General features: G+C 49.6%; 1 protein-coding gene across 1 annotated transcript in view; it reads left to right on the forward strand.

The window, feature by feature from the left end:
- Positions 1-13,679: 13,679 nt before the first annotated feature.
- Positions 13,680-21,264, forward strand: part of FHL2 (four and a half LIM domains 2) — a 53,479-nt gene continuing 45,894 nt past the window's right edge. The window contains exon 1 of the mRNA XM_079940291.1: positions 13,680-13,746. The gene's annotated coding sequence lies outside the window, so the exon portion shown is untranslated. The remainder of the gene's footprint in view (positions 13,747-21,264) is intronic.

A 21,264-nucleotide genomic window follows, 5' to 3' on the forward strand; every position in this document is an offset into this window, starting at 1 on the left:
AATTCTCTTCATAGTGCTAGGGGATCACGTTCAACCTCTCCCTGTCACCGTGGCTGCAGCTCTCCATCAGTGCTTGGCCAGGCCAGGGCCAGACTCAGGTTACCAGCTAGGGGCCAGCCCTGACTTCCACATGGTCACAGAAGATAAACATCCGTTATCACAGCAACAGCTGCGTGGCCCTGCCTCCAAGGCCTCTGTCTCACTTAGGTCCCCACGTCTGGAATTGTGCTCATGAGCTGAGCTCAAGCTACTGTCGGTGGCGGCCACCTGAAAAGTTAGCCCCTCCTGGGACCTTAGGGTGCTCGTGTTTCTTGTTTGTTTCTTTCTCTACGATTTCATCTGTCCGAGACCCAAACTTTTAGTTCTGCTACACAAAGCTAAAGAGTGGCCAGAGGGAAAGCAAGGTGAATAAAAGTCAATCGGGGGTCAGGAATGAATCACTAAACATGGATTTCATGGGGAAATTTCTCCTTAGCGCGGCAGAGCAAAGGTTTTCTAAAGTAATGCGAAGCCGTTGTGAGGAATGAATGCCCAGGGCTGTGTGTGATAGCAGGTCACCTTTCACATAAGAGGTGACTGTGAGAATTCCCTGAGTGATTAAGGCATGAATAATGCAGGGATGAATGAAGAAATGAACAGAACTCCCCAACTACCCTATTGTTGGATAGAGTAAGCCTTAAATTCTATACTGTGGCAGTCGTGATAAAGGAATATGAGATTCTGCTCTCTAGTTTCTACTTAAGACAGGATGGTTTTAAATGCGTCTGAGGCCAGTTCTCAGATGGGGAGGTTGGAAGTGGAGGTGGAGATTCATTAGAACCACCTGAGCAGCTTTTTATTTTTATTTATGTATTTTTTAATTAATTAATTTTATTTGTGGCTGCGTTGGGTCTTCGTTGCTGCGCGCGGGCTTTCTCTAGTTGTGTCGAGCGGGGGCTGCTCTTCGTTGCGGTGCGCGGGCTTCTCATTGCGGTGGCTTCTCTTGTTGCAGAGCACAGACTCTAGTCACGTGGGCTTCAGTAGTTGTGGCACGTGGGCTCAGTAGTTGTGGCTCGTGGACTCTAGAGCTCAGGCTCAGTAGTTGTGGTGCATGGGCTTAGTTGCTCTGTGGCATGTGGGATCTTCCCGGACAAGGGCTCGAACCTGTGTCCCCTGCATTGGCAGGCAGACTCTTAACCAGTGTGCCACCAGGGAAGCCCCATGAGCAGCTTTTTAAACTGCCCACACCCCTGCTTTCTGCAGACGCAATGGTGTGCGTGGTCCCACCTCCCTGTTCTGGGTTCACTGCACTTGCTCCTCTGGGGGGAATCACGCCCGTCTACAACCCTGGACACTGCCCAGGGAGCTCATGCTTTGTTACTATGCGAATCCCTGCACCACCTCCAACACCCCCAGTGTGTCCACAGACCTCCAGGGCCAGCACTGGCCAGACCGCCCGAGGCTCCACCCGTATCAACAGCAGCCTCCTTTGCTTCCTGGTGACGCTGTAACAGGTGCGGCTCCCGGAAACCTGTGCACTCAGGAAGTCTGGGCGCTGAGCACCTGCTGTGTCGGCGCTCACGTGACTGACAGCAGGGCCCCTTACCTCGCACACCTGTGGCCCCTGGTGCGTGGAAGAAGCCCTGCATCTGGCCTGGGTGCCGTAGTCCTGGCCCCTCCCTGCTCGCCCTTCATGAACCGGTTACACCCTCTGTGCGCAGCCACGCCCCTGCTCTCCCGCTGACGGGTATCCATTTCCCTGAATTCACCGACTTGACGCAGTTCACTACCACTTATTAATTTAATATTCTTTCTGTTGCAATACAGTATCTTTTTCTTCTGATTCTTATACGCATCAAAGTGATTCATTAAATGAGTGACTAGTGTAGTTATACTCCAGTTTCCAGGCCCTCTTCGTAGCTAGTCTGGGCTCTCCTACTTTCTAGCTGCCAAAGCAGCCTCTTCCCTAACTTGGGATACATGTAGCTAATTCTCTCTACAGAGGGCTATATATGTTGACTGATGAAAGCTGAGGAAGGAACTCGCCTTCTCAAAGCATCCCTCTGGCAGTCTTGGAGGACACAGAGTTCACATAAACATGAAAAGATCAATTAGGTCAACTCAGAGGACAGGGTTACGGTTTTTGTTAATTTGTCCAGATATTTGTATATAATGAGACTAATTAACATAAAACCTTGGACTTCTAGAAACAGTTGGAAACGTCTAAATAGGGAAATAAAATCTACTTCAGGTAATTTAGTGGAATTTAACGCCGAGGAGTGGCCACAGGGGCTCTGGAGGAGGAGCTGAAGGCCAGATTGGGAGGGTGAGGAGAAAGCCACTGTGCCTCCATGGGAGCCCCAGAAGCGGGGGTCCCCCGAAGGACGCCAGACCCGCGGCAAGAGCGGCACGTGCTGCCTGAGACACTGCCGTGGGCATCGGGGAAACACGCCTGTCTCGCTTTCCCCCAGCCAGCGGCCCCTAGCGGCTGCACCTTCGGAAGCAGCAGCCACAGGGGCAGGGGAAGCTCCCGTAGGACCACGTGGTCCTGCCGCAAGCAGAGCGGGCAGGGGCGGGGGTGGAGGTGCATCCGGGCGAGGAGAGCCAGAGCCCGCCTCGCAGGCCTCGCCCGCGTCGTGGACCAACACAGACCACGCGATGTGAGGAGTGAGTCTGCACCGAGAACTCCTGGGAGTCGGGTCTATCCTCCGCCCCTCCAGCCTGGACGGTGGCAGGAGCCGACTCTACAGCCCTTACACTGAAGAAGTAACCGTCTCGCCTCCCCTGAGAGCCTCAGCAGTCAAGCCGCTCAAGGTGTATTGTGTGTGTGTGTGTGTGTGTGTGTGTGTGTTACGCGGGCCTCTCACTGTTGTGGCCTCTCCCGTTGCAGAGCACAGGCTCCGGACGCGCAGGCTCAGCGGCCATGGCTCATGGGCCCAGCCGCTCCGCGGCATGTGGGATCCTCCCGGACCGGGGCACGAACCCGTGTCCCCTGCATCGGCAGGCAGATTCCCAACCACTGCACCACCAGGGAAGCCGTCAAGGTGTATTTTTAAACAAACTGGTTTATGTTCCCTCACTGGTACTGGGGACTTTAAGGTAGGGAAGTATCCACAAAACGCCCACTCTTCGGACATTTCTCCTAACTGAGGCACAAGGGGCAAACTTTCCGGATTCTTCAATTATGTTTATGTGTATTTATTCTAAAGAGTATGAGATGACTTAAGGAAGAAATCACATATTTACCTGTGCCACCCACGTGTCCATCAACTGATAAATGGGTGATAGAAAACAAAATTCAACTGAGTGAAGTTGAAGATCTAGTGGGCCTTATCCAATGACTCATGAATCCGGCAGCACCCCTCCTAGTAGGTAGAAGGTGCTCCCGGGAGTTGTAAAAAATGGAAGGTTTGTATAGGTGGAAGGAGGTGGCGGGACAAGGAAGTTACTAGCTGGGAAGGAAAGAAAGGGCTGTTTCAGGGCAGGTCACCTTCCCCTACGGGGAAGGGCAGGGATCTTCTTGTGCAAATGACCTCACCCCAGTGCTGAAATTTCAGATTGTCTGTTTAAAGGTTACATTTCTGGGAGAGATTGAAACTGCAGTTGTCTTTTTATTTTTAATAAATTTATTTTATTTATTTTTGGCTGCGTCGGGTCTTTGTTGCTACACGTGGGCTTTCTCTAGTTGCAGCGAGTGGGGGCTACTCTTCGTTGCGGTACACGGGCTTCTCATTGTGGTAGCTTCTCTTGTTGCAGAGCACGAGCTCTAGGTGCACGGGCTCAGTAGTTGTGGCACGTGGGCTCAGTAGTTGTGGCTCGTGGGCTCTAGAGCACAGGCTCAGTAGTTGTGGCACACGGGCTCAGTAGTTGTGGTGCACAGGCTTAGTTGCTCCGCGGCATGTGGGATCTTCCCGGACCAGGGCTCGAACCCGCGTCCCCTGCATTGGCAGGCGGATTCTTAACCACTGCGCCACCAGGGAAGCCCCTGCGGTTGCCCTGATTGCTGTCCTGTGGGCAAATGACTCCATGTGGGTACTGTGGTTTCTTTCTAACAGGATAAACAAAATGTGTATGTACATACAATGGGATGTTACTCTGCCTTTAAAAGGAAGGAAACTCTGATACCTGCTACACGTGGATGCGCCTTGGAGACCTTGTGCTACCTGACGGAACCTGGTGTGAGATGTACAGTCATGTATATATATTGTCCCCAGCTTTATGTCCAGAGCATCTGAAACTCTTGTAATTTCCTAAGTGATAAGAACAAAGGGGCATCTTTTGTTATCATATTTGGGTTTTGTCCCAGGTCCTGAAATAGCTCCAGAGGGTAAAGGTGAAAAGCGTGTCCTGTTATTCACGACAAGTCCCTTTCAACCACACCAGAGTTTATATCAGTGACTGACTTTCTGGAAAGCCCTAAGGATGGGGGTGGCTGGTTGCCAAGGGAACCAACCATGTGATTAGCCGGTTGGAATTTTCAGCCCCACTCCCGACCTCAGAGGAGGAGAAAGGGTCTGGAAGTTGACTTAATCTCTAACTGCCAATGATTTAAACAATTGCACCTGTGCAACGAAGCCTCCAGAAAACCCCAAAGGAGGGGGTTTGGAGAACAGGGAGGTGCTGGGAGGGTGGTCAGCTCCCACACCTTGTCCCACACCTCTCCACACCTTGTCCCATGCATCTCTTCTATCTGTTTTTGAGTTATGTCCTTCATATTAAACAGGTAAACATAAGAAAAGTGTTTGCCATTCTAGCAAATCGTAGAACCAAAGGAGGTGGTCATGGGAAACTCTGATCACAGCCAGTTGGTCAGAAGTCAGAGGGAGGCCCAGACTTGGGTCAGGCTTCTGAAGTGGGGGGCAGCCTTGCGGGCCTGAGCCCTTCACCTGTGGGATCGGACGCTATGTCCAGCCAGACACTGTCAGGACTGATGTGAGTTGTAGGACACTCAGGTGGTGTTCACAGAAGATTGGAGAATTGGTTGGTGTGGGGAAAAAAATGCATTTGGTGTGGAAGTGAAATGTGAGAGCACAAAGGAAAAATAGTTTTGTTCTCTTTAGCCCATCACCATAGGACAAATCCTGCATGCTTCCACCTACACGAGGTACCTGAAGTAATAAAAATTGCCGAAACAGAAAGTAGAATGGTGGTTGCCGGGGGCCGGTGCGCGGGGGAGAGAATGCGGAGTTAATATTTAATAGGTGCAGTTTCCGTTTGGAAAGGCGAAAAGTGCCAGTGAGGGATGGTGGTGATGGTTGTGAAACAGGAGGGAAGAGGGCAGGGCCCAACCTTTGAAAGAAAGACACAGCCCGAGGACATGACATAAACTGATTAGAACCAAATGGGTCCAAGATGGTGGACAAGTCGACTTCCACTAGACCTTGAGCTCAGGATATGCTCACTGTAACACATCGGCAAGCGAAATGACACACCCACAGGCGCCATGACAGTTCCAAGACCAACCACGAGGATCAAAAAGTGGGCGGTGGCCCGATTCCTGGAAATCCCCGCCCCTTCCTGGAATACTCCTCCCCCTCATTAGCCTATGAAATTACCCACCCCTATAAAAACTGACCACCCCAGACCCTGGTGCTTTTCTCACCTTCTAAGGTGGCCCCCACTCTGTCTTGTGGAGTGTGTTTCTCTCTAAATAATTCCACTTCTTACCTATGACTTTGTCTCTTGCTGAATTCTTTGCTGAATGAGACATCAAGAACCTGAGCTTCAATAAGTCCTGAAACCAGGTGTGTGATCTCTGTTGGAAGACTGTGGGGGTTGGCCGGGTTCGAGTCCCAGCCGAGTGGGTTCAAACCCAATCTGAGGTGCACGGTTTCGGCTGCACAGCAGTGTGAATGTACTTGATGCCATCGAACTGTCCATTTAAAATGGTTGAAACAGCCACTTGTATCTTATGTATATTCTACTGCAATAAACAAATATTCGCATTTAAAAATGGAGCTACGTGTGGTTTTCCTCCTGAACTTGTATCCGTAAGTCTGGGCATTTGGGACATTTTCGGTGTGAGTCATGAGGGCTGTACTTCGAGTGACTCATGAAACGCTGTTGCTTACATCAGCTGGACACGGGCCTTTGGCAATCAGGTGATGCTCTCCTGGGTTCTGAGGAAGGCAGTCCTGCCCCGGTCCATCCAGATGGGGCAGCTATCAGAGGGGTAAGCAGAGCAGAATCAGTGAATGCTCTAGTCACCCGGGAGAGGAGTGAGGTGTGCTTCTCATCTGATGATGCAGGAAGCAGAAGGGGAGTGATTATTTCCTCTCTGGGCTCTTCAGTTTCAGCTTTTCGTTTTTCTCTTTGAATTTCTCTATTTTATTAAAAATTTTTTAAAATTAATTTTTATTGGAGTATAGTTGCTTTACACTGTTGTGTTACTTTCTGGTGTACAGCAAAGTGAATCAGCCATACGTATACATATATCCCCTTTTATGGATTTCCTTCCCATTTAGGTCACCACAGAGCATTGAGTAGAGTTCCCTGTGCTCTACAGTAGGTTCTCAGCAGTTATCTATTTTCTACACAGTAGCAATAGTGTATATGTGTCAACCCCAATCTCCCAATTCATCCCATTCCCCTCCTTTCCCCCTTGGTATCCATAGGTTTCTTCTCTACATCCATGTCTCTATTTCTGCTTTGCAGATATTTTCACCTGTACCATTTTTCTAGATTCCATATATGAGCGATATGATATGATATTTGTCTTTCTCTTTCAGCTTTTATGAATGCGGGAGTGAGCAGAGCTGATGAGTAGACCTGAGGAGGTGGGAGGGAGCGTCCACCTGCGGAAGGTGTGCTTTCTCTCCATCTCTATATTGGTCTGGCTTCCAACGTCAGCCCCTTGAGGACGGCAAGTGGCATCAAGCAGATGGGAAGCTGCCAGGAACTCGGGTGGCCCCTGTGAACTGGCAGCCCCCTGCCGCGGACGCCCCCTCTCTCTTTGGGGCCGAGCTGGGTTTGCCCTCAGGCCCTCAGCCTCCTGCAGCTCAGAGGTCTCCTCACCACCTCTTTGGCGGAAGAAGAGGCAGGTGACGAGCTGCGGGCTTGCACAGTAAGGACAGTGGTGTTTCCCAGGCTTCCGAGCTCCTTCTCGAGGCTCCCCTTGAGGGGAAGGGGCAGGCGGCGTGGTGTTTACCAGCATAACTGTGCTACTGACCCCACGACAGGCCCATGAATCGGAGACGAGGTGCTGGGGCAAAGAATAACGACTTTATTCGGAAAGCCGGCAGACGGAGAAGATGGCAGCCTAAAGTCTCCACAAAACGATGTTATCAAAGCTTGGATGCCAGTTTCTTTCATAGCACAGAGAGCGGGAGGAGATGAGGAGGTAAAGTGAAAAGGCCGTAAGACTTGCGGATATCCCCTGGAAAGGCCAGCCTCGGGGAGGCTGGGTTCATTTGTGTTCAGTTTTTGTTCCTGGCCGCCATCCGCAGGTGGACAGGGTCCGGATGCTTCCCTGAACAAAGGCACTTTGGTTTAACCTTCAGGCGGAGGGGCGGGGTTCCCCAAGGCAGGCCACTGTGTACAGTCTCCTTTCAGTGAACAAAGGCAGCGGAAAGCGAAGGTGAAAGTAAAAGAAACAGAGCCAACATGGAGTTGGATTTGACTCTTACCTGTTACGACTGCAGCTGGCGGTCGCGGCCCTCTAGGCTGCTCCACACGTGCTGGCCGAGCCGCGACTGTGCCTCACACACTGCAAGGGCTCAATAAGTGGCGGATGGAGTTGTCATTAAGCAGGTGCACATCTCGGTCTAGAAACACAGCGATTCAGGAAATATCACTTTATTTTCCTTAGAGCAATTTAATGAGGACCTTGGGCACCCATCTCCCCACAGCACAGTAGGAAATTCTCCCCCTGGCAGTACTGGGTTCCTTCCTGAATCTGGTCCAGAATCTGGAGGACTGTGTGGACCCCCCCACTGCGGGTGGGGCAGTCCCATCACTGGACACCATCCCCTGGTCACGCCCCAGACCCCCCTTCATTCACAACCCCGCGGCGCGAGGGCTGGGGGCACACGGGAGCCACTCTCTACCTGCTTCTCAAGACACTCGGTCTTTCTCCTCTGCATCCGTCTGGGTCCAGGCAGGTGAGAGGCCACACCTGACCTAGGTAACTGGAGGAGAGTTTTACCAAAGATACTCTCTCCAAAGGTGTGGGCAGTTAGGGAAACCAGTAAGGGAGAGTGAGGACCTTGAGTTGGCAACTGTGGAGGTCGTTATGTAACGGGGAAGAGCCACATCTGACTCCATGTTGGCTCTGTTTCTTTTACTTTCACCTCTGCTTTCCGCTGCCTTTGTTCACTGAAAGGAGACTGTCTGTACACAGTGGCCTGCCTCGGGGAACCCCGCCCCTCTGCCTGCAGGTTAAACCAAAGTGCCTTTGTTCAGGGAAGCATCCGGACCCTGTCCACCTGCGGATGGCGGCAAGGAACAAGAAATGAACACATCCCCTCCCCGAGGCTGGCCATTCCAGGGCATATCTGCAAATGTTATGGCCTGAATTTTACTTTACTTCTTCATCTCCTCCCCCTCTCTGTGCTATAAAAGAAACTGGCATCCAAACCCCGATAAGATGGTTATTTTGAGACTTTAGTCTGCCATCTTCTCCGTCTGCCGGCTTTCCGAATAAAGTCGTTATTCCTTGCCTCAGCACCTCGTCTACGATTTATTGGCCTGTCGTCGGGTGAGCAGAGCAGGCTTGGACTCAGTAACAATTTCCCCGTCAGCCCTTAGAGTTCAGGAGAAGGAACCAGAGCCCAAAGAGGGCTTCCCTAGAGGGACAGAGCCAACCACAGCGGGGACGCAGCACCGAGGGCCTGACCTCACTCTCCTGTCTTCTGCCCTCCGCTGGTACCGTCTACTGGCCAAACCCAACCAAAAGCCAGAGAACAAAGGCAGAGGATAACCGTAGACAGAATCACGATGCTGTTATCAACAATGTGAACTGGTGTAGATGAACGTGGTAAGGGCAGGTCTGATAGGGATGTAGGGGAGAGAATATCAGAGTCCACAGCAGGTGGAGTTTGAGGAATGATACCTCCCGCTATGGGTAACATTTTGTGTGCCTTTGGCACGTGACTTGAAGCAGAGGGATGGGTCGGATCCAGGGATTCTTTTTTTTTTTTTTTTTCTTTTTTGCGGTACGTGGGCCTCTCACTGCTGTGGCCTCTCCCGTTGCGGAGCACAGGCTCCGGACGTGCAGGCTCAGCGGCCATGGCTCACGGGCCCAGCCGCTCCGCGGCGTGTGGGATCTTCCCGTGTCCCCTGCATCGGCAGGCGGACTCTCAACCACTGCGCCACCAGGGAAGCCCCCAGGGATTCTTAAATGGGGAAAGCTTAGCCCAGTGCTGGGCACGTGAGCCTTCTTCCCGTGGTAGCTCTCAGGACCCTGAGACCCCAGTCATGACTCCGTTAGCTCTCTGACTCCGTAAGCTGGTTCATTTCAACACCCAAACTAGCTCATCCTAAGCTGGGTTCAGAGAAGGGAGGTCTGGATTCTCTCACACCAAGAAATGGTTACGCTACTTTTCAGGTTGAAACTTCCCAGAGCTGTTCGCAGCCGTATTTATACTCCTGGACGTCTATGCAGCCGTTCTTGCCTGTTTATTTTCTGGAAAGTGCGGAAGGAATGTTTATGGAGAGATTTCTGTCCTAGTGCACGGAGCAGACAAGGACGCGGCAGCAAAGGCCAGCCTGGGCCGCCTGGCTCCGTGGATAGACAGTCAGCAGGAGACAGGCTTCGTCAGCCTGCCCCGCGTGGCCTCGACCCACGGGCCCTGCATCCGAGCTTCCCAGCACCAGGGAGCAGGGCTTGACGCTGTTCCCTGCCCCTCCTCCAAAAGAGCTGCTCTCTGCAGCTCCTGGCCTTACCACTAAGCTCTCCTGCGCCTGTCCTGTGCTTGTCCTTCTCTGCTGCACGGTTAGCCCATCTTCCGCTGTCATGGAATCTGCTAATCCAACGAGGGAAAATCTGTCCAGGGCAGAAGAGACTAGCTCCCTCCCACTGGGGCAGGTGCATTAACCCCCGTGCCTTCCCAGTCAGGGAGGGCAAGGAGGAAAAGGCCGTCCCGGCGGCAATCAGCCCGGTGACAGCCCTGGTGACACCCAGCTTCAGCAGCAGGGCCCAGGGCTGCCCTCAGGCGGCTGGGAGAGGCGCCCCGCCGGCAACTTACAAAACTCAGCCCTGCTCCGGGAGCAGCAGGGCCATGTCCACAGAAAGATGGCAGCATGGCAGGAAACGGCAACAACGGTGACCAGGAGACGAAGATGCGCCAGGTTCAAGGTGAGAGGCTCAGGCTGTGACGGTAGCTCACAGGAGGTTGTGAGCTCCTTGAGGGGAGGTTTTTGGTTTTGTTCAGGGCTGAGGCTCCCGGATCTATCTCAGTGCTTGACACGTGGAAAAAGCACAACGAATATTTATTGTAAATAAAAGAATGAATAGTACAGATGGATGAACAAGGGGATTTCCTGACCTCTCGGGCAGAGGGCCTGAGAGCCAAGGTGGTGGCAAGTGCTGGCGGCTGGGAGAAAGGTCCCGGAGGTCCTGGGCCACTGGTCTCCATCATCTCTCTATCCTTGTGTCTCCTGGTTCTGGTTCCCAGTGCAGGCTCAATACACAGGTGCCAGATAAATCAAAACGTTTGTCCCAGACCTTGATGTCCATCAGTTTTGGTCCCTGAGTTTTTGGAAACTGGACCAAGAAAGGCAGGTGAGCCTTTCTGTGATACTGTGGAAGAGAGGCAGTGCCCCAACCACATTCAGTGCTTCTCCCTGCACCCCCAGTCCTGGCCACAGTCCGGAATCCTGGGCCTCAGCCCCCATACGTGTCTGCTCAGGGGACACAGTCCATCACATCCCACCCCCCTCCAGGGCTGTGTGCCCCCCGAAGGACAGTGAGTCAGCACAGAGCAAGGGAGGAGGTCACACCAGGATGCTTCTGAGCGCCGTCCTGGAGTTCAAGGAGGAGACCTTAAACCGGCCCTTACAGAGGCTGCCCGGTGCGTGGGCACCCCAGTTCCTGCCTCAGGCATGTTTCCTGCAAGAGAAGCCCTCATTCAACCCGACCCTGCACTGACATCTTGTCTCATTTGGGAAACTGGCCTGCGGCTGGAGTCCCCCTTCTCACCACGGCCCCTGGCCACGAGTCAGCACTGGAGTCAGAGGCAGGCGTTAGGTAGACTTTAGGGGAACCGTCCAAGAGGGGCTTGGGCTCTGAAAGCTCCAAAGAACTGTCTGGAGGGTCGCTCAGCCTCCAGGCTCTGGCCCTGGGTGGGGTCTGTTACAGGGCCCCATCCTGTAACAGCGACTCCGCACAGCGCTTTGAAACTACCCGTTCTGTGCCTTAGACCAGGTCCTCTTCACAGAGGGGGCAGCCCCCCTCTAGTTTCTGCATCAGGAGAGAGGCAGTCAGAGGATGGGGCCCCTCTGTGCCACGACCCCGGGAGCCCAGTGAGAGAGGAGGCCCCTTCTCCTTACACCTAGCAGTGACATGTGCTCCCGACGACACAGGTGTGGAAGTCATCACTAAAGTCAGAAACAATGAAAGAGGAAGTTGTCATCAGAACGTACAAATCCTACAAATAAAAGGCACAGAGGTGCCTTTGTCATGTCCTGGTCAGAGCGTGAGTGGGGACGTTAGGTTGGATGGGGTGATCTGGGGATGTGCTCTATCACCCCCATTATACACACTCTCTTATTTTCTAACTCCTCTTACCCTTAGCGTTTTTTGCTTTGTTTTCTTTGCTTTTCTCTCTCTCTCCTCTTGACGTACGGTGCCTCGGCTGGGGCTCTCGGGGACCCTACTGGCCTTGCTTCATCACATCTATCGTATCGGCATGAAGAAAGGCTGCCGAGTGCTATAAAGGTCTTTCCAAAGACCAGGGAGACCCCGAGGAACTCTGCAATCCTGAAACAAATGGGGGTTCGTTAATGCAGGGACCCAGAGCGCTCTCTTCTGATTCTCAGAAACTTTGATTTTAAATGAAATTAAAGGGGGGAGGGATAAACTGGGAGATTGGGATTGACATATACACACTACTATATATAAAAGAGATAACGGATAAGAACCTACTGTAGAGGACGGGAACTCTATTCAATACTCTGTAATGACCTGCATGAGAAAAGAACCTAAAAAAGAATGGATATATGTATAACTGATTCACTTTGTTGTACAGCAGAAACTAACACAACATTGTAAATCAACTCTACTCCAATAAAAGTTAAATTTAAAAATAAGTGAAATCAGGGCTTCCCTGGTGGCACAGTGGTTGAGAGTCCGCCTGCCGATGCAGGGGACACAGATTCGTGCCCCGGTCGGGGAAGATCCCACGTGCCGCGGAGCGGCTGGGCCCGTGAGCCACGGCCGCTGAGCCTGCGCGTCCGGAGCCTGTGCTCCGCAACGGGAGAGGCCACAACAGTGAGGGGCCCGCATACCGCCAAAAAAAAAAAAAAAAGTGAAATTACAGTTATTATAAAAGCAAAATGAGATCACTGTAAACAATTTAGAGATTGTGTATAAACCAAAGAAGAAAATGACATCAGCCGTAATTCGACCATCCAGCCATAGCCTCGTTTTCTCACTGGGGGCGTGTTCTTTCAGAGGGTCTGGGGGTTAGGGACTGCGTGCAGTCACTTACTACAAATACCCCATCTTCCCCTTAAAGTGGCTGCTTTCTTAGTACCAATTATCATAGTACTGTTTCTAAGTCCTTAAACCCTCTGCTATGGCATCTAAGGTTGCAGGGTGTTTCCTTTACGGACGTACTTTTCCTCGTTTAACCAGGCCTCTGTTTTTAGCCATTCAGGTTGTTTCCAGCTATTCCCAATTATGAAAAGAGCTGCAAGAAATGTCCCTGTAGCTGCATCTCTGCCCACATCCCTGGTTCTCTCCTTAGAATAAATCCCTAGACCTGGAATCACTGCCTTCACACAGACAGCGGTCCTCGGATGAAATGCCTTTCAGAAGAAACTTAGTGAGTGAGAAATTTAGGGATGAATCAGAAACAGTCGCTCCCCCAAATTAGTCTTCTCCCTTGTCTCCCAGCAAATGATTTGAAAAGGCTCTAGGAAGATTGCATTTTCTTTAAAGAAGGCGACTTGAGGCTACAGAAACCCTCACCATCAGGCTGGGGCAGGGAGGGTGGGAACCAGGGCTTTCTGTAAACGCGTCCACTCTTAGCTTCCCGGAGGCCCAGTGTTGATACTACTGATCCCTGGTCTTCCCAGAATCTCCACCCAAACAAATGTCCCTGAAGCCGGGGTGGGGTTAGGGGGGGCTTGCGGGGGAAGGTGGTGGTCAGCTGAAACTCCACTCAGGCCACAGAGGGCTGTGTGTGCTGGGGAAGTTTTTTCCCCTTCTGTGCCTCAGTGCCAACCCCCTAACCTGAGGGGATCGCAGCACGGGGCCTCGGAGGCTCTGCCATTTGTCCGACAAAGCGAGATCCCTCCCTGGCGCCCTGGCTCTCCCCTCCCCTGCCGCCGCAGGAATACGTGCCAGGCCTGGGATGTCCTTGAGGCCGGCAGGCCAGATGGGGAGCTGGCAGCCCCTTCCCCTCTGGGGGCTGAGGCTCCTTTAATTTGCATACCTTAAAAGGCCTGCAGGAGCGAGGGGCTGGGTTCTTATCTCCTGTGCTCTGGAGGGGCCTTATTTATAGCCCAGCTGGCCAGCAGCTGCTCGCACGTTGGGGTGAACCCACAGGGTGGTTGACCTCCCGCTGCTGTCCCCCCTGGTTGGGCTGGAGGGCAGAAACCAGACAGGTAAGGCTCCAGTTTCTCTTCTCTTTCCCTTCCCTTGCCAGCCTTCCTCTCGTGTCTGCACAGCTTTGCACCCCAGCTGTGCAGAGGGAGCGTCCGGCCCTGGGAGGGAGCTCTCTGGCAGTGTGGACCGCAGACCCCAGTAGGACCCAGTGGCAGGGACAGCTGGCTCTTCCAGCAGCTAAGCTCCCGCTGCCCCCAAAGCTGCAGCAGGTACCCACGGGGACATTAAGAACTTGGGGGAACCCTAGTTTATCTTACTCTCTCTCAGTGGGAATCAGGAATTTGCATTGAGTTTTGACACTGGAAAGTTTTTTTTAAAAAAAGAGGAAAGAAAAAGAAAAAAGAAATGATAAAATCAACACTGGAAGGGGGAAAAACCACAGTGCCCTTGAACTGCTTCTCCCTGACAGAATTTCCGGATGGCCTGGGGTAAAAAGGCAAGCTACTGATACGTCTGATTCTGTTGGGGAAGTGTGTTTATACAAGATGACTCGTTACGGCTGATGGCTCGAAAGTACAGATCACTGCTGTGTGCTTTACAAAGGAAATGCATTCATATTTTACTAATTTCTAGAGCAGGATATACGTGAAAGACAAAGTACTGAGTAATGTTCTAATGCTTGGCCAGCCGCGTAATAATGTTAATACTGATAGAATGACACATATGTGATAATAGGTATCATAGTATAAACATCCTCTAGACAGACCTCAAGCAAGGCATTTTATCAGGTCCAATCTATAAGGAAAATAATTGTGAGGTCAGTTTTTTTTAAATAATTCTGCGGTCAAGAGATAGATTAATAGCTGTGTTACAGGCTAATGCTGCTTTATCACGCGTTTGCTCCATTTAGATGTATTGTTTTGTCTCTTGAGCAATGTTATTTGAATCTTGCTTTATTGCTGGGTTTATAACAACCAAATGTGCTTTAATAGTCTATTACATTTTGGGATCCATTCTACTGTAAAACAAGTTTTTGTTTTTAATGGAGTAGCCAACTTAACTCAGATGATTACATTTTGGAGGCTTTTTCTAATATGAAGGAAATATTCATGTACCACTTCCATGAAAAGCTGCATATTCTCCCATAAAGTGTACCCTGACCGCTCACCCACCCATCTCGCCTGTCTTCGAGAACATTTTGCACCTTTAGTTTCCACCATCCTCTTACTGCTTCCGTTGATCTGGGGTCCCTGAGGCTGGGCCCCACCGTTCTCTCTGCATCCCTCAGCTCCAACACAGGCACCTACACACCTCCTACTGTGTGTCCTAAAACACTTCATATTTAAGGATAGATGGCCAAGAAACACTGATTTTAAATTCTCTTTTCCCCATTTGTTAAAACACATTCAACTAAGTAAATTTTTAAAGATCTTATTGGCTTTATTCAATGATTCATGAATCAAGCAGCCTCCCATCCAGCAGATAGAAAGAAGCTCTGAGGAGCTGGACAGAATGAAAGACTTTTCGTGGCAGAAGGGAATGGCAGCAAGGAAGTTGTACTCGGCAAAAAAGCAAGTTGGTTATTGAAAGGTTACTTTCCTTTAGGGGACGGCAGGGGTCTATCAGGCAGGTGACCACACCGGTCCTGGTCAAGCCATTCCTGATTGACTGGGTTAAGATTCCATTTCTGGAAGAGCCGAAACTGTAATGAAGTCTCAGTTTGGAGACGTGGGGCTTACAATAGGTGACTCCATTGGGGGCCTGTTGTCTTGTTTTTAACACCACAAAAGAAAGAGGTGAAATTATATTCATAGTGTTTATATTTTCTTTTGTTTTTTCTTACTGTACAAATATGTGTTCACCACAGGAAGTACAAACCAGCAGAGAGAAAAAAATGGAAAATGATGTGCGGTCTTACTACTCAAAGATAACTCTTAGCATTGCATTGTGTATCGTAACTATTTCTTGATTCTAAGAGGTCTTTGAGTGTCACATCAACCATTAATTTAATGCTAGCTTTAAAAGAGAGGGGAAAATTTCCCCCTATGTTGTACAGATTAAGATGAATCCAAAAACAATAAATTGGGGGGAAAATGTAAATTGTAATTAAGGAAAAATATATATATGATCAGGTTATTTGGTAAACTACTTTTTGTGCCATTCATAGTCAGTGTATTTTTACTGTGCATTCAAGCTCTAATTCTTTGAAAATTGCTTTTCAATTTTTTTATATACTAAATTATGACCTTTTTCATTTAGCCAGAATATTAAAATATCCATAAGAGCTGGATAAGTGGGACGTAAAAAAATCATAAAATGAGATTTAGATAAGTAATTTTTATCAACATACAACTTGTTTCAAAGTACGATCTGCTGATTTCTACACTATTAACGCTACCTACTGAATAAGAGAAACAACTCAAACATCCAGGACCTGGATCTTTATTCCCCCTAAATTTTGTTTTATTAATTTTTTTTCATTATCATTGATTTGTCAGTCTTCATACTTAGTCTCCAATATACCAACGTAAGGCTGAAAAACAGAAAGGAACGTAAGTTCTGAGCAATATGATATTTAACAGATATATTTCATAAATATCATTAAATGTTTTTAAGTGTAAGCCTATAAAAATAAAACCAATTTTAACTTTGAGGGCATTTTTACAATTTGGGGCTTTGTTTAAATCTAAAAGAGAAATTTTAGATACAAGACAGACAAAAATTTATTTTAACAGAAGACTTTGTTACAGTTAAACTGTAATGCTGAAAAGTTGAACTGAAGTAAAACCCTATCCAGCCAACAACACATGAAACATGCTCCAGGTGTTTTATTAAGAAGGCTGCAGGGCTTCCCTGGTGGCGCAGTGGTTAAGAATCCGCCTACCAATGCAGGGGACACGGGTTAGATCCCTGGTCTGGGAAGATCCCACGTGCCGCGGAGCAACTAAGCCCGTGCGCCACAACTACTGAGCCTGCGCTCTAGAGCCCGCGAGCCACAACTACTGAGCCTGTGTGCTACAACTACCGAAGCCCGCGTGCCTAGAGCCCGTGCTCCGCAGTAAGAGAAGCCACCGCAATGAGAAACCCCCGCACCACAACACAGAGTAGCCCCCGCGCGCCGCAACTAGAGAAAACCCGCGCGCAGCAACGAAGACCCAACGCAGCCAAAAATAAATAAATACATTTTTTAAAAAAAGAAAAAAAGAAGGTTGCATAATTAGGCTTTCCGGGGAAAGAGAAAGAGTTTTCGTTTGGTTTTTAAGAAGTGAGCCCTCTTTCTCCGCCTGAGACCTGCCTGCTCAGCATGGAGGGGACCTGAAGGGGCAGGGGGACCGACTGTCTTCACGGAAGTCGAGGTCACCAGAGCACTTCCTGCTCGGGTTCAGGTCTGACCAGGATTTAGCATGAATGCAAAATAGAAAAGTAAATGGTGTTGATTATTCTACTTCTCTCTAATTCGTAGCCTTTGTAGGAAGATAAAATGGGCAATATGAAGGCACAAATAGTTATATGACAACATACTATATATAATACTAAAACGGTCAACAGTGAGATTGCTCAAAAGTCAAGTATGGTTAAATAAATTATGATATGGCCAAGGGATGGATGATGTACAACCATCAAAAATAACGTTTGCACAGAATTTTTAATTAAAAAAATCAGAATACAAAGCTATATATATATATATATATTTTTTTTTTTTTTTTTTTTTTGCGGTACGCGGGCCTCCCACTGCTGTGGCCTCTCCTGTTGCGGAGCACAGGCTCCGGACGCGCAGGCCCAGCGGCCATGGCTCACGGGCGCAGCCGCTCTGCGGCATGTGGGATCTTCCCGGACGGGGCCACGAACCCGTGTCCCCTGCATCAGCAGGCGGACTCCCAACCACTGCGCCACCAGGGAAGCCCCAAAGCTATATTCTTATAATTAATAATCTTAACCTATATAATATATAAACGCTGAAAAAATATACCGAAATATACACAATTATTGTTTTTGAGGGATAAGATTAGTAGTAAGTTTATATTCTCTCCACATTTTAAATAGTTTGCTACGTTTTCTACACGGAGACTAATCATGAAAGTTTTTTATGGCAAAATTCCACGCAAACGTAAAGGATTCTGATTATTGCCACCAATTATAAAGACTGTAAATAACCTATCAGAATGTTTAGCCTCTTGAAACAGGAGGTAAAGTTTACCGAATGGTTACTATGTCCAGGAACTATGTATTATTGGCTCATCTAACGTACAACCAGCCTACACCTGGGTATTATTATCATTGTTGTTATTATTATTATTCCTACGTTCAGATCTGGAAGCAGGCTTAGAAGAGTGTTATCAGTGCAGAAGGTGCAACCCCGTGAAAGACAGGGCCTGGGATCCAGCTGGGGTCAGAAGCACAGCGTGCTCTGAAGGCCTGCGGGAATGTTATAGGAATGGTGGCTGGTATTCCTGAGGAACGCTACTTGGAGTGGGAAGGGAGTCCTTGGGTAGAGGCTGCATACACTGTGGTGTGGAGACGGAGGAAGTAAGGAATGCTGAAAGGGGGGCAGGTTGGCCTGCCAGGTGTAGGGCGGGGCCCTCAGGAAGCAGAGATGCTCTGTGTATGTGTGTGTGTGTGTGTGTGTGTGTGTGTGTGTGTGTTGTCTGGGCGTGTGTGAGAGTGTGTGGTGTGGGGTATGGGGGAGTGTGTGTTGTATGTGTGTACAGCGTGGGGAGGTGTGGTGTCTGTGTGTGTGGTGTGTGTTTGTGTGCTGGGGGAAGGGAAAGAGCGTGGAGATGATAAATGTTAAATGCCGTAAGCGTCCTTTTTAAAAAACTCTCCAATTTTGTTAAGAATTGCTTAATTTATTAGGAAACAACAACATTTTGCTCCCTTCAAATATAGTTCAAGAGACAAAAGAGCAGGTGAGAGAGGAATCCCCTTATTTTAAACCCCCAATTTTAATTGCAGTGAATTACAGACCAGCTATTATGCCCTTCCAATCCCTAAATCAAGACAGGTCCACAAGACTTTCAAATCAGTTCGGTTCCATGAAAAAATAATCATGTGTGTGCAACACAAAGAAAGCTCAGAGGTTTTGAAAGTGCGTGAGGCACACTCCTTTTAGGCACCTCTCTACTCCTGCAAATTGAACAGGCAAAAACGCTATCAACAGGTGCAAACTTGCTGGCATCGAATTAAGCTGCGTGAACAACCGTCCCAGCGAGGGAAGAAATATTTACGACCACAATCCCACGTCTAAAATACCGTCAGATGGAAAAACTCTCAAGGCAGCAAGGAGGGCTGAGGGAGCACCTTCTAATTAAGATAGAGTTCTCTACAAGTCGGAATTCATACTGGCAAGTTCAACATCATTTGAATAATGCAGTTTGGACAGAAGAACGATAAGCCCTTCGGCCACTGTTTCTGAGCAGCAGTAGCACGAATCCTCCAGCCTGGCGGGGGATGAGCTCTGGCAGGATCCTCGAGCCGCCCTGAGCTGTTTCTACTTTGGAAGGAGACACTTCTCTATCTCCTGGGAAGTATCAGCAAACCTCAGCCAGCCTCAGGCAGCAGAAGCTGGGCAGCTCCAGAGGCCCACGTGAGCTCCATTGAACCTCAAGTCTCTCTTTAAACTCTGCTCTCATGTTCCAACTTATATTAGACCGGTCTGTCTTCTGCTCAAAGCTCTCCAATGGCTTCCCAAGTCAAAATAAAGTCCAGTGCTACATGGCCTCCAGAGTCCTACAGGATCCAGGCCCTGGAACCTGCATTCATCTCCTTCATTCCTCCCTCTCCACCTAGGAGGCTGCTGTCACACTGCCCTGCCCCAACTGTGCCATGCACGGCCCTGCCCCAGGGCCTTTGCACCTGCTGCTGCGCTAGTCGGTCACGCTCTCCCCTGAGGAAACCACACGCCTCCCACCCCCTTCAATCACACCACATGCGAGAGCCAGCCCCAAGGGTCCCACCTGAAATCACACCCTCTGCCACTCCCTAGCTCCTTGCCCTGGTTTACTTTTCTTCAGATCACTTATCTCACACCCACAAAGGGCCGTGTAGGCGCAGAATGAGTATCTGTGAGAGACGAAGGCTCCAACGATCCACTTTCATATTTCATTTGAATTCTTAGAAACTTTTCCAGTGTCATTCATATATCAATACCCTTACAAAGTATTCTTATCGGGGTCCAAGTCTCAGGCTTTCCTGTCCACAACTTGAACCTCATTTCAAAAACGTCCGCTGCATTTGGAGTTTGTTCAGGGAGACAAGTGGGAACTGGGGGGTCAGTCTGCCTGGGCTTTGTCCCCAGCTCTGCCATTTACAGCAGGGCGAGACCTCAACCTCCCAGAATCTTGTCTTTAAAAGGGGGATAACTATAACAATAACCTCTTAAATATGTGGGAGGATTCAACAAGGCAACAGCCACAACAGTAATAATAGCTACCTGTGATTGACAGGTATGAGGACAAACTGAAATCCAGAAAAGTACCTTAGGCATAGTTACTATATTAGTTTCTTGTTGCTTTTGTAACAAGTTACCCCAAAACTATTGTCTGAAAACAACACAAATATATTACCTTATAGTTCAGGAGGTCAGAAGTCTGCAGTGGGTCTCCGTGGCTAAAATCAAGGTGTGGGCAAAGCTGTGTTCCTTCTGGCGGCTCCAGGAAGGAATCTGTTTCCTGGCCTTTTCCAGCTTCTAGAGGTGCCTGTGCTCCTTGGCTGGTGGGCCCTCCCCCACCTGCAAAGCCAGCACGGTCACGTCTTCAAATCTCTCTTATTCTGACTCTCCTGCCTCCTTTTCCCACGTTATGGACCCTTGTGATGACATTGGGCCACCTGGATAATCCAGGATCGTCTCCCCGTATCAAGGCCCTTAATCTAATCACACCTGCAAAGGCCCTTCACAGATTCTGGAGATCAGGATATGAACGGTGCTGGGAAGCTGTTATCCTGCCTACTAAGCGACAGAACTGGGGTTGGCATCCAGCTGGTGTCTTGACGGCTGTGCTACAGTAGGACACGGAAAGCCCTGGGAGTAACGAAGGCAGGGTGGAAAACTTGCATCTCAGATTCGGGTTTTTGTCTTCGACATTGAACAAGACGATTCATCCCCTCTGCCCTGCTCACCGGCTATGGGTGCCAGAGCAGCACAGCTGACTCTAAAAGTCACTTTATCTCATCGAGGTCAGTATTAAATAATCAGTCTCACTTCAACCTCAAACATAGTAAGTATTGACTTTCAAGAAACCACAGACAGGGACTTCCCTGCTGGCACAGTGGTTAAGAATCCGCCTGCCAGTGCAGGGGACACGGGTTCGATCCCTGGTCTGGGAAGATCCCACATGACGCGGAGCAACTAAGCTCATGCGTCGCAACTACTGAGCCTGCACTCTAGAGCCCGTGAGCCACAACTACTGAGCCCACATGCCACAACTACTGAGCCCACGTACCACAACTACTGAGCCTGTGCTCTAGAGCCCGTGGGCCACAACTACTGAGCCTGTGTGCCACAACTACTGAACCCACATGCCACAACTACTGAGCCCACATGCCACAACTACTGAGCCCATGTGCCACAATTACTGAGC

The sequence above is a fragment of the Stenella coeruleoalba genome, assembly GCF_951394435.1.
Source record: "Stenella coeruleoalba genome assembly, chromosome: 13".
NCBI lineage: Eukaryota > Metazoa > Chordata > Mammalia > Artiodactyla > Delphinidae > Stenella > Stenella coeruleoalba.